The 11,469-nt window shown below is 39.4% G+C and overlaps 1 long non-coding RNA gene across 3 annotated transcripts; it reads right to left on the bottom strand.

Annotated features, from left to right (window-relative positions):
• Window positions 1–979: 979 nt before the first annotated feature.
• LOC129347877 (uncharacterized) lies at window positions 980–9,657 on the bottom strand. Of its 3 annotated transcripts, none has more exons than XR_008600196.1 (3): window positions 5,377–9,657; window positions 2,268–3,879; window positions 980–2,051 (listed from the first exon to the last, which is right to left on the bottom strand). It is a non-coding gene; the product is annotated as an uncharacterized LOC129347877 (long non-coding RNA). The 3 variants fall into 3 exon arrangements; XR_008600194.1 differs by having other exon boundaries at window positions 981–1,831; window positions 1,907–3,879; XR_008600195.1 differs by having other exon boundaries at window positions 981–1,831; window positions 1,940–3,879.
• Window positions 9,658–11,469: the final 1,812 nt, after the last annotated feature.

Genomic DNA, 11,469 nt, shown 5'->3' with positions numbered 1-11,469 from the left:
AAAAGCCCTTTTTTATATTGAAATTGTTTTGGGGAAAAATGCATGCAAAATGAAACTAAAATGATTAGCTTAGCATAACACGACAAGCCTGTTTCTTTCCAAAGGTGAAAAAAATCCAGCTACTAGCATCTGTAAAGTTCACATTTTTACAAATATATCAGATTTGTTTAATCCACACAAAACCAAAAATACTGAAAAAGGTCAATTTGATGTTTATATTCAACAATTCAGGGTTCATTTGCAACAAATTTAGGTTCAGGTTAGTTCCTTTCTCCACTGATTACTACCTTCTTCCCCACATTCAAGATTCAACAGTCAGTCTGGAGTGATCAGTCCATCTACATGAACCATATCAACACTGGAAGTTTGTCTTTTTTTGTCTTGGCATGACCCATGTGTGCAAATAAATGAATCTTCTTGAACTCAAGTCTATTAAAAACACAATTTCATGTACAGTTCCTTTTGGAATTGCTCAATATTTTGGAAAATATGCTTTTATAATAAGATTTAGATCTGTTCATGCAATATGAAGATAAACCAAGCAGCCGGTTAGCTTAGCATAGCAGGTGGACACCGACAAACCTGCTTGTTTTTAGGTAATAAAATCCAATTACTAGCATCTATTAGTCTGAGTAATTGATCAATTTTGGGGTATAAGTCATTTCTTGAATCCCCACATAAAGCAAAATGCCGCAAAAAAGGAAGCAATCTGAGGTTTATCTGCAATAAATTGAGGTTTATCTGCAACAACTAGAGTTTTATTGACAACAAATTCAGGCTTATCTTCAACAACTCATAGTTTCTCTGGAACCATTCAAGTTTTATTGGCAACAATTTCAGATTTATTTGCACAAAATCAAGGTTTATCTGCAACAATCTAGAGTTCATCTGCAGCGATTTCAGTTTTATCTGCAACAAATCAAGGTTTGTCTGCAACAATTTGAGGTTTATTGGCTACAAATCCAGGTTTATCTGTACCAAATCAGGGTTTATCTTCAACAATCTGAGGTTTATCTGTAACAACTCAAAGTTTATCCGACACAAATCAAGGTGTATCTGCAACAACTCTTTGTCAACTTGCAGTAACTTCTTAGAGATTCCTCTGCAGATTTTGCTCCTTTTGCACAGAGCCTCTGTTTCCAGTCTTTCCAGTTTCCAGTATTTATCAGACAGATATAACAGTAGAATCAATCTTGTCATCTGACTCTCACCTAGAAAGCAAATAAGTCTGTTTGACAAAATACCTCTACTCTTGCATGCAAACTATTTGTTACGGCGGGTGCAGAGGCCCAAGAGCAGGGAAATGAGACAGCAGACAAGTGACTTAAATGAAGCAAGATTTATTTTGCACAAAGGCAAAACCAAAAACTGCAATTGGAACTCTAAACCAGAAACAGAAGTCACCAACAATACGCAGTTAGCATAACAAAACAATACTTTTTGGAGGAGGGCGTAAACACTATACACAGAACAGTAACCCACGTTTAACTCCTCCAAGCAGGTAAACTACAAAACAAACTACTACTCTCCACACAAAATACCTAAACTCTATTCCAGAATCCCACTACACTAGCAGGAACACCAATTAAACAAAACAACAATGCTCTATTGTCTGATGCTGCTTGGAACGAGAACCTTACTGAACAGTCTCTCTCTCTCTGGTATGGGGTTAGAACCCAGGATTCCTGTCCAAGCTGTGGCAGCAGCCAGAGTCCTCCTTAGCTTAGCAAGACTTCTTGGAGAAAGCCCCGGTCCTTGTAGCATCTGGAAACCTCTGCCAGGTGGCCTTCCAACCAGAAGAGACAGTAACAGAAACAGGCAGGAGTCAATACTGCACAGAGAAAACAGGGTTAGATGCAGAGCTGGAGAATGCAGTGGCTCAGACAGATCTGACAGCAACACTAACTGTGAGTTAGGGGACGGTCTGGCACCAACTGACCAGACGAGGCACTCTTTATAGTGAGCCCAGCCAGCCTGATGAGCAACTCCCACCTGCACCCGATCAGCTGATTGGAAATCAGCCACACCTGCTGCCCACCACTGCCACACACCTAGAGAGAGAGAGAAACAACAGGCCAGAGGAGGAGAGAGCACTGCCACTTAATCACAGCCTCTGGCTGTGACAGTGACACTATTCCTTTATGCTGCCAAAAGCCATATAAAATGTATTTAACAATGCAAATACTAGGAATGCAAAATATATTGTAATACATGGGAAACATGAAGAAATAAAAATGGCAAATAAAGCAAAACATTAAGATTCTTACCATGCTGATGTCTCTGAATTGCATAAAGGGATTTATCATTTTAGTGGCTAAAACAGTGTTGGGCAGCGATCCTCGTGGTTTTGACCCCATAAAGGGTTGTAAGTTGAATCTGAGAGAAGATTTATGGCATTAGAAAGCAGAAAAATTCTGTATTTTTGCAAGACTAAGTCATGGCTACACTGGATGATCACAGGTCAAAGGGTTATTGGTTTGCAGGTCATGTTTTCAGTTAAATTCCTCTTGAAGTGGCTGATCAGAACAACTAAGAACAAGTTGAGCTGGACTGAAAACACAGTAAATTTAAAACACTTTCTGTGTGTAAATTCTAGAAGAGTTTCACAGCAGCTGTTATGGATCTCCCCCCACGTATGAACTGATCTTTACTGCACAGGTTCGACAAAAATATGATTGACTTGTAGTAGTTTTGACGACATCTCCTCGACCACAACTTCCTGTGAAGGAATGAGAGAGAGGGAGGTTTGGTTTGACACTAAGGGGGCGTTGGAGAGGTTGAAGGGAGGCAGCGTTTCTTTCTTTTTTCTTCTTTTTTGTAAAAAAAAAAAAAGAAAAAAAGCCGCTTTCACTCTCCTTGAAGTGGCTCACCGTCTCTGCTACTGTACTGAGAAGAAGACATGAAGGCTAGGAGTGGGTGAAGGTTACCGAGTGAAAATCGGCAACTCGGGGGAGGGAGAAAATGTTGGGAAATTGTGGCATAATAAGTACCTGTGAAAGTAGAACCTTCATCTGCCGTCACATTAACCTCCGTGTGAGTCTCAACCTGGGATAGCTTAGCGTGTTACCGCTCTATTTTCGCTCCTAGACAATAAACCACATCCCCTTTTATTAATGCATTCATTCTTTCCTGCCTGGTATCTCTGTAGGAGCTAATGTCGTTGTGGGCTGTTTGTTATGGTGAAATTGTGTGCAGTTTGTTACCCTGGGAGTGGTACATTCACTCCTCGTTTTTTTTTTTTTTTTGCAAGGCAAGTCATTTTTCGGTTTAAGCCGACATAGCTAAAAATAGGTGTGGTTGAGAGGTTGATATTCTCCCCCACGCATATTTACAGCCTCCCACTCCTTACCCATGCACGCTTAAACACACCCATACAGTACACTCTCACACACTGCTCCACTTTTACCGACAACCCACACAAACAGATGTGGCACACGAGACAGAAAAAAATATTCCATTTCACACATTTTTGCTCAAGTTTATTGTTGCTGAGTATCACCAGGAGGCCTTTATGGGTTCGTGACACTCTGAAAAACACACTCGGCTGCTTCAAACGCCACTGTCCCCTCAAAGTGTGTCTGAAAAGGGAGGACAAGGGGCGGAGAACAGGCAACCCAAAGCCAGAATTGTCTTCCCAGAGCTCACGTGGTGGGCCATTTTCTGCTTGCATCACCACCCTGCTATGCGGTGACAGCACAGCAGGTCCACTATTGTGATTGCAATCAAGCATCCCCAGACAACTATCACAACCAACTAATTAGGGGATTAGGTGATCAAACAAGGCTCCTCCAGCGGCAGTGCCAACCGCGCTGCGTATTTTGGCTTGTGTCGCTGTGTACCTGTCAGTCTCGCCGAGCAAAGTGCAAACAGCTGCAGATTCTGGGGGAAAAACACAGGAAGATAATATTATAATAAACTCTAATGCCAGTTCCTTCCTGTGTGACAACTTCCACCAACACGAGCAGAAACTCAGCATTGTCTCCAAAGTTTAAGAGTCTTTTGTCACCGAACGGCGATGACACGGGAGCCATGCATCTTGCTCAACTGCTGCACAATGCATTGCTAATGAAGCATGGGGTAAAGGATGACAGGTAATGAAGACAGGTGGAGGGGAGCCGGAGGAGGGGGAGGTTAAGGAGGGCAGGTCCTACTGTATGGCATTACTGTAGCAGGTAAACGGGGAACCAGCGTTACAGTAGCGCTGTGCCGTATCAGCTCTCATGCTATCTCCATCCAGATCGTATGAGGAAACCCCGACCAAGAACAACAAGATTAGTCAGTAATCAGATGTGATGTGATACTCTGTGCTCTCCGCCGAGGAGCCACAGTGCAGACAGGTTGTTTGAGTCCAGGCAGGAATGTGGAAGACAGACTGTGTCCTGCAGTCGTACAGGGAAACCAAACCAAGAATGTGTGAATTTGTTGCCGAAACATTCCTGTGTATGCGTTTTACCCACATGATAGTACTTCTTAAATTGACAAATACTTTGTAGGTGTAATAATGATACTGTTGCATATCTGTTTGCAGCTCAGTTAGAAGATAGTTTTCATATGAGGGGGTTAGAAGCAGACACAAAAAATCCAAACTGAGTTTCATGTAGTTTCTGTATTATTTTATGGTCAAGATGTTAGTGGCAAGTGGTCTAACCCATAACCCAAATATATCGTTACAGTGGTGCTTCAACATTAGACCGTTCTTGAAAACATTAAATTTTGAACCCCACCGACAGAAAGTGGGTTAGACCACTCTACTTCCAAACCCTTCACATAATCTAATGGTCTGAAGTGGTTTGTTTAGCGTAAGAAGAATAAATGTGTATCCAAAAAATCATTACATTTTAAAATTTTGAAGTCAGGATTATACTCCCTTATAAAAAATATAAAAACCCTTTGACTTCTGTAACACTACCGTTCAAAAGTTTGGGGTCACTAAGAAATGTCTTTGTTTTTGAATTAAAAACAAAGACATTTCTACGTGACCTAGTGACCTAGTAACTAGAAATTTGCCTAAACCATCATGAAGTTTTTTTTTTGATAAAGATAACATGAAATGAATGATAAATCCAGTGTAGACATTGTTAATGTGGTAAATGACTATTGTAGCTGGAAACAGCTGATTTTTAATGGAATATCTCCATAGGGGTACAGAGGAACATTTCCAGCAACCATCACTCCTGTGTTCTAATGCTACATTGTGTTAGCTAATGGTGTTGAAAGGCTCACTGATGATTAGAAAACCCTTGTTTAAGCAACCCAGATTCTTCTGCATGTGTATTAGTGTGTTTGCAGTACCATTTAAAAGTGAACTTTGAAGCATGTTTCAGGCAGTATTATTGCATCCTAAAATGTCTGATTAAATGTAAAACCTGTACGTACCTGCAACAGTTGGGGGCCTTAACAAAAACCCGAGCACATGCACTATCCCTTCTGTAAGCAGATACCTTCATTGTCTTGTTGTTTCTTGTGTGTAGTTCCTGCACTTAGATCCTTATTCTTTTCAAAGCGAACGACTCTCCGACCACTTCCTTGATGCTGATGTCTCCATACTCTCACCATGACATCATGACAGCAGAGCAGAGTTTGGACTGGTGTGTGACATGCAATGACCTCAACAACAGGCGATGACAGACCTGCAGGGTACGCATGTTTGTGCATAATCTGTCTTTAACCTCGGCCACGCTGAAAAATGAAAATATGGAAAACACACTTGCACATCAGCATGAGTGTGACAGCTGGGCGATGAGGGCGTCCTGCTGATGAGGCTGTTTCTCAGCAGCTCCTGCCTGCCTCTGTTTGGATTGTAAACATGTCAGAAAGTGTGAGAAAGCCTCCGTGTGCATGGTGGCGAGCTGCTGCTTTGTTTTGGTTCTCAGGGTAATAATAGTTGATGATGAGCCAAGCTAGCTGCAGCCGGTTTGCGGGCGTGCAGGTGGTTAAAGATGGGGAAACTGGTTGGACAATAAAAAGATCTTTCCATAGTGACGCTCTGACTTCCACGCTCTTCAACAGGAATAAAGGTGCTGACTGGAACCAAAATTGGTTCATTTTCAGAACTTTTTAACAAATTTTTAATGAAGCACTTCTTCAGAAAACAATCAGAAATGTCCAAAGTTCCCCAAATCCAAGTTGGCATCTTGTAACATGTTGTTCTGTCTGATCAAAAACCCAAAATATTCAATGCATTATACTGCAGGGGACCCAGAAATGCTGCAAAGGATCATTAACATTGACTTTTTCTGTCTAAAAATGAAGTCCTGTCATCAAAATGGAACCAGTTGCAGTCAGAAAAATTAAGACGTTAACATAAACCAGAAAAGGTTCTTCGTAGTGACGTCATAGATGAACCATTTTGAGAACCTTTAAGCGAGTTTCTTTAACGAAGCATTTCTTCAGAAAACTGTTAAAAATTTCATCATAGTTTCCAAAATCCAAGTATGCATCTTGTAAGATGTTGTTTTGTCTGATCAAGAACCTAAAATATTCAATGTATTCTCCTGGAAATGCTGCAGATTCTCACATTTGACTTTCTTTCTCAGCTCCTATTAGCAAAATTGAACCAGTAACCAGTACAAAGATGCTACATGGGGCCAAAAATGATTTTATTTTGCAGTGATGCCATAGAGGAGCCATTTTTAGTTCCACAAAGAACCTGTTAGCCAGAGTTCACTTAAGAAATCCAATGAAACCCCGAAGGTGCCTCAAAGAACCACCATAACTGGGTTTATTTTCACCCATTAAAAGGTGCTCCAAAGAACTTTAGCAAATAGATTTTTTAGGGGCCAGTTTTTTAAATAGTTCTATGGTGGTTCGTCAAAGGTTCTTCACAAGTATCTCCAGGTATTCAAGGTGTCATCACTAATAGAGGGACCTCTTTATTTAGGAGATGGTCCTTCACATACTTGATGTAGTTTTTAAAGCACTATGGTTGTTCATTGGTATTGGCAGGTGATAACATGAAATGAGAGCAGGAACTAGTGATTATTTATATTGTCAATTATTCATTTCATCTTTAAAACATGAGAAAACAATGAGGAAATATCCATCACAGTTCAAATCCCAAGCTGGCGTCTAGAACCCAAAATAATGAATTTGTCCTAGTGGAAGGGATCCAGAAATGCTGCAAGTTGTTACATTTTACTTTTTTTAGCTTGAAATTTTCTTAAACCATCATGAAGTCTTGTTATCAAAATACAACCAGCTGAGAACTATCTGGAAAATGGTTCCTTAAAGCACCTATTTTTGTGAGAAAATAAAAATCTCTGAAGCACCATTCATGGTGACTACAAAAAGCATTTTTAAATGTTTTTTGAAGCACCATTGTTCTCTAAAGCTTCTTGCTAAAATGTTCTTTGTGGAACTAAAAATGATTCTTCTATGGCATCACTGCAAAAATATATATTTTTCGTTCCAGTATTTGTGGTCCTTTATTTGGTTCTATTAAGATTACAGGACTTAAAAATCATTTCAGTAATCTTTAAGCAAAAAGGTCAAATGTCAGAATCTGCAGGATTTCTTGGTTTCTTCCATTAGAACACAATTAATATTTTGAGTGTTTTTACTGTTGGTCAGACAGAACAACATGTTATAAGATGCCAATTTGTGATTTGAGGAACTCTAATAGTCCTTTCTCAAAGTTTTCTCATGTTTTATAGACATTATGATTAATCAATTATGAATATAATGGTTAGTCACAGCTCTAATTTCATGCTGGTAGCTGCCAGCAAATCAAATCACTTCAATAAAAATGAAGAATTTTTAGTGCTTTAAAGAGCCACATATCCTCTAAATGAAGAGGTCCTTCAACTGGCACTTTGAAAGACAAGAAAGCTTTCTGAAGAACCATCATTTTGACGAAAATACACTCCACTGCAGACTTTCCACAAGCGTCTATCAATATGAATTCCACATTTTTGATCGTGAGACCAAGATAAAGACGATGTGCTTTTACAGCTGAAACATTATAGCTGCATTCAGGCTGAATTAGAAGAGAGAGCATCCACCAGACTCCTTGAGAGCAGCTGATAAGGCCTCACTCTGCTGCCCTCCCCTGTATCCAGCCCATCAAACCTCTATAAATTTCACACTCCATAATTAGAAAATGACATAACGTCATTATGTCATGGTACATTACTAAACCTCGTTAGCCCATTACCTCGTAGCGGCCGGAGCGATTAGTTATGGAAGGCCCCGCCCTTTCCTGTACTCCCACTCACTCGGAGAGGAAGCAGGAAGCCGCTCGCATGTCAGTCATCCCCAGACGGGAAGTGCCTGGGAGATGGCTACCCTTTAATGCCGCAATTATTGTAACTATTGTTTGGATTGATAATCACGCTCATTACGGAGAGATGGGAGGAAAAGGAAGGAAGCTGGAAGCTCTGAGGCTACTTGTCTGAGAGCACGGCTTGTTTGGCGGAGGTCTGACGGATGGGCTGATGGGAGGGAACGAGGAGGTCCGGAGGGATGTGTGTGCTCCCCGCTTGGGTGCATGGGAAAGCTTGTTTGTTCGAAAGGGCTCGCATTTGATCTGGGTTTCTCAGAGTAATTATCTGGGCTGGTGCTTCCAGGGAGAAGAGCGATTAACGCAAGCTAGGGGTCAGGACAGGACAGCACTCAGAGCCGCTGCACAGAAACTGTATATTCTGTGAAAAAGGTCGAGGAGAGGGAACGTTCACATACTGTAGATATTGTAGTTTTTACCCACAAAGTGCTCAGAAACTCAGGAACTAAAACTTTTTGATCTTTCTAAACCTTTCTTCTTTCCTCCCCATTGTTCCTTCCTACTTTGCTGCCCTTTTGACTCCTTTTCTTTCATACATCCATCTCTTTTCTGCCCATCTCATCGAAAATCGTTAAAATCCACTTTCAGTGGCTAAATTCTGCTTCCATAAATATGAAGCTATCTCTAGCATCTCACTATTAAGAGTGAAGACCAGAAATGAAAAAAAAAACAACCTCTAATTGTAGCAAAATCTGCCTCTTAGCATCTCTAATGTTCACTAATGTTGCATCTTATTTTTTCATGTGTATAAAAACTGAAATGTTTAATATTAGACTTGACAACTTTGCTGCCCTTTTGAGTCCTTTTTTTTCATCCATCCACCTCTTCATCTAAATCATTAAAATCCACTAAATTCTGCTTCATTAAACATTAAAGCTGGGGTAGGCAGTATCATTTTGGCATAAATTCCAAAAATTCCATACTAACATTTCAGGGTGTTGTAATTCAAGTGGAAACTAGACTTTTCTCATTTTCAGGCTTTAGAAAATATAGCTCATGATGCCAATTACAGGAGTTCTTTTTATCAGATAAGATGGTATAAACAGCAATAAAGCCCAAGAACAGAATGTGGAGGTGCAGTGAGTTAGATTAAGTTGTTCATTTGGGATTTTGGGGTTTCTTTCCAGGGTGAAGCCACAACTTAATGTTGATTTTGAGGGTTTGAAGCTTGCAACAGAAAAAGACTTCAGTCTATATTTGTAAATTCTGCGGGAGTTTTTTGTTTGTTTGTTTCCAAATTTTTGTATATTGTAGCTTTAATTGGTTACATTAAACTAACCTGTTGCTGGCTGCAGCTGCATAACATAAAAACAATTAATTAAACAACAAAATATGCTGGTTTTGCAGTTTTACATAGATTTGTTTGTTAAATAATAGATATTTTGTATGATTAAAGATATTTTTACAGCAAAAATATTGCAGCTTTAATTGGCTGCGTTAAACTAACCTAAACAAACCTGTTGCTAGCTGCATGTTCAGTGCACAGATATGAGATTAAAAATCTGACTTAGCAGATGTAGACTAGGAGTAAAAGCCCAACATTTCTGCCACTCTTTCCATGTGCATTATCAGATGGCAGATAGAGGCAACACTATTTTATAGATCTTTTCTGTTTTCTCCAATTTTACAAAATGAAACATCAAATTCCAATAGAACAACTTTTAAAAAAAACAATAAGCTACATCAACTCAAAACATCATTATTATACCAATATATTTCTTCTTTAACAAGGTATTTCTCACAGAAAACAATGAGAAAAGTCTGTCACAGTTTCCAAAATCCAAAGATTGTATCCTGTAATATGTTGTTCTGTCTGATTACTTGTCCAGAACCCAAAATACTCAATGCATTTTACTGGAAGGGACTCAGAAAATGCTGCAAATTATGACACTACTTTGACTTTTTTGTCCAAAATTAAGTCCTGTAATCAAAATAGAGGTACACTCATAATTAACCAAAAACAGTTCTTCTCAGGAAGAATTTCTTTAGAGAACCATTTCTTCAAGTGGTTCTTTAAACAAACCCCCTCAAAGAACCATGAAGAACTGGTTGATCTTGGCACCTTCAATAGCGCTCCAGAGAACTTCCAGAAAAGTAATGTTTTTTAAATGGTTCTTCAGAAAGATCTCCAAATCCTCAAAGCTCCATAGAAGAACCTCTTTATTTAGGAGATTGCTTGTGTGGTTGCGATTCTTTAAAGTGACAAATGTTCTTCATTTTTATTGGAGTTTTTGCTGTGGTTGCAGGTGAAAGTGTGAAATTAGCTGCAACTAAGAAGTGTTTTGATTGTAGATGAATCATGTTGGTGGATAAAGCATTAGAAAACAGTGAGAAATATTGTTAAAAACTAAACAAGTAAGTAAAAGGAAGTATTTTTGTACATTTCTTGACTGTAAATGCCCCCAAGTGATCATTGTTTTACCAATTTGCTGCTTTTTTAAAGAAATAAAACATCTCATTAGGCCTAGAGAATGTTTTAAATATGTGATAAGGGAAGACTAAAGTGTTAAGTTGCTATCTAAAGAGAAAATAAAATCAAGCAGAGGTCTGAAAAACAAACAGTAAAGTAAACTGACGAGTAATAACATTAAATAAAGTGTAATCGAAACCATGGAGAGAAGACAACAAACTAACGACAGACTGACACACCAAATAAAACTGGAATTTCTTCTTGTCGTGCCAACTTTGTGAAAACAGTTGAGTGTGCAGAAGGCGAGGAGGGAAAAAACCCACATATCACACCTGCTTATCAATTATGAGCTTGTAATTTCTGCATGTAAGCAGGTCTTTTAAACGATGGCAGATGCTAACTGCTCGTTTTCTCCCGAGACGAGAGAAATTTGCTCCGGGAGAAAAAGAGAAAGACAAATAAAATACACAGAGCCAAGAATTAAAGGCAGCCGGGCGATGTTCAGCGTCAAAGCAAGCAGGACTCAGTCAACCTGTAATTAGCTGTCAGTTGGTAAATGTCTTCTTGTGAAGACGCACCACTGTGGTATGGTTTATAGAAGCCTGCCAAGCACAATTAGAGGAGTGTCACGAATTACACCAACTTTTCAAGACTGATCCATGTACGATGTCTTCCTCATTTTGCGTCCGTTATAACATATAGAGCCAGCTGTTACGTTTTGTTGTTGGAACAAAAAGGTTTTGTTCTTTCCACCATCAGTTTTATTCTTAGCTTTTGGAAA

Source organism: Amphiprion ocellaris, chromosome 21 (assembly GCF_022539595.1).
Source record: "Amphiprion ocellaris isolate individual 3 ecotype Okinawa chromosome 21, ASM2253959v1, whole genome shotgun sequence".
NCBI lineage: Eukaryota > Metazoa > Chordata > Actinopteri > Pomacentridae > Amphiprion > Amphiprion ocellaris.
The sequence above is the reverse complement of the archived record's forward strand: the minus strand, read 5'-3'. Positions and strand labels throughout refer to the sequence as shown.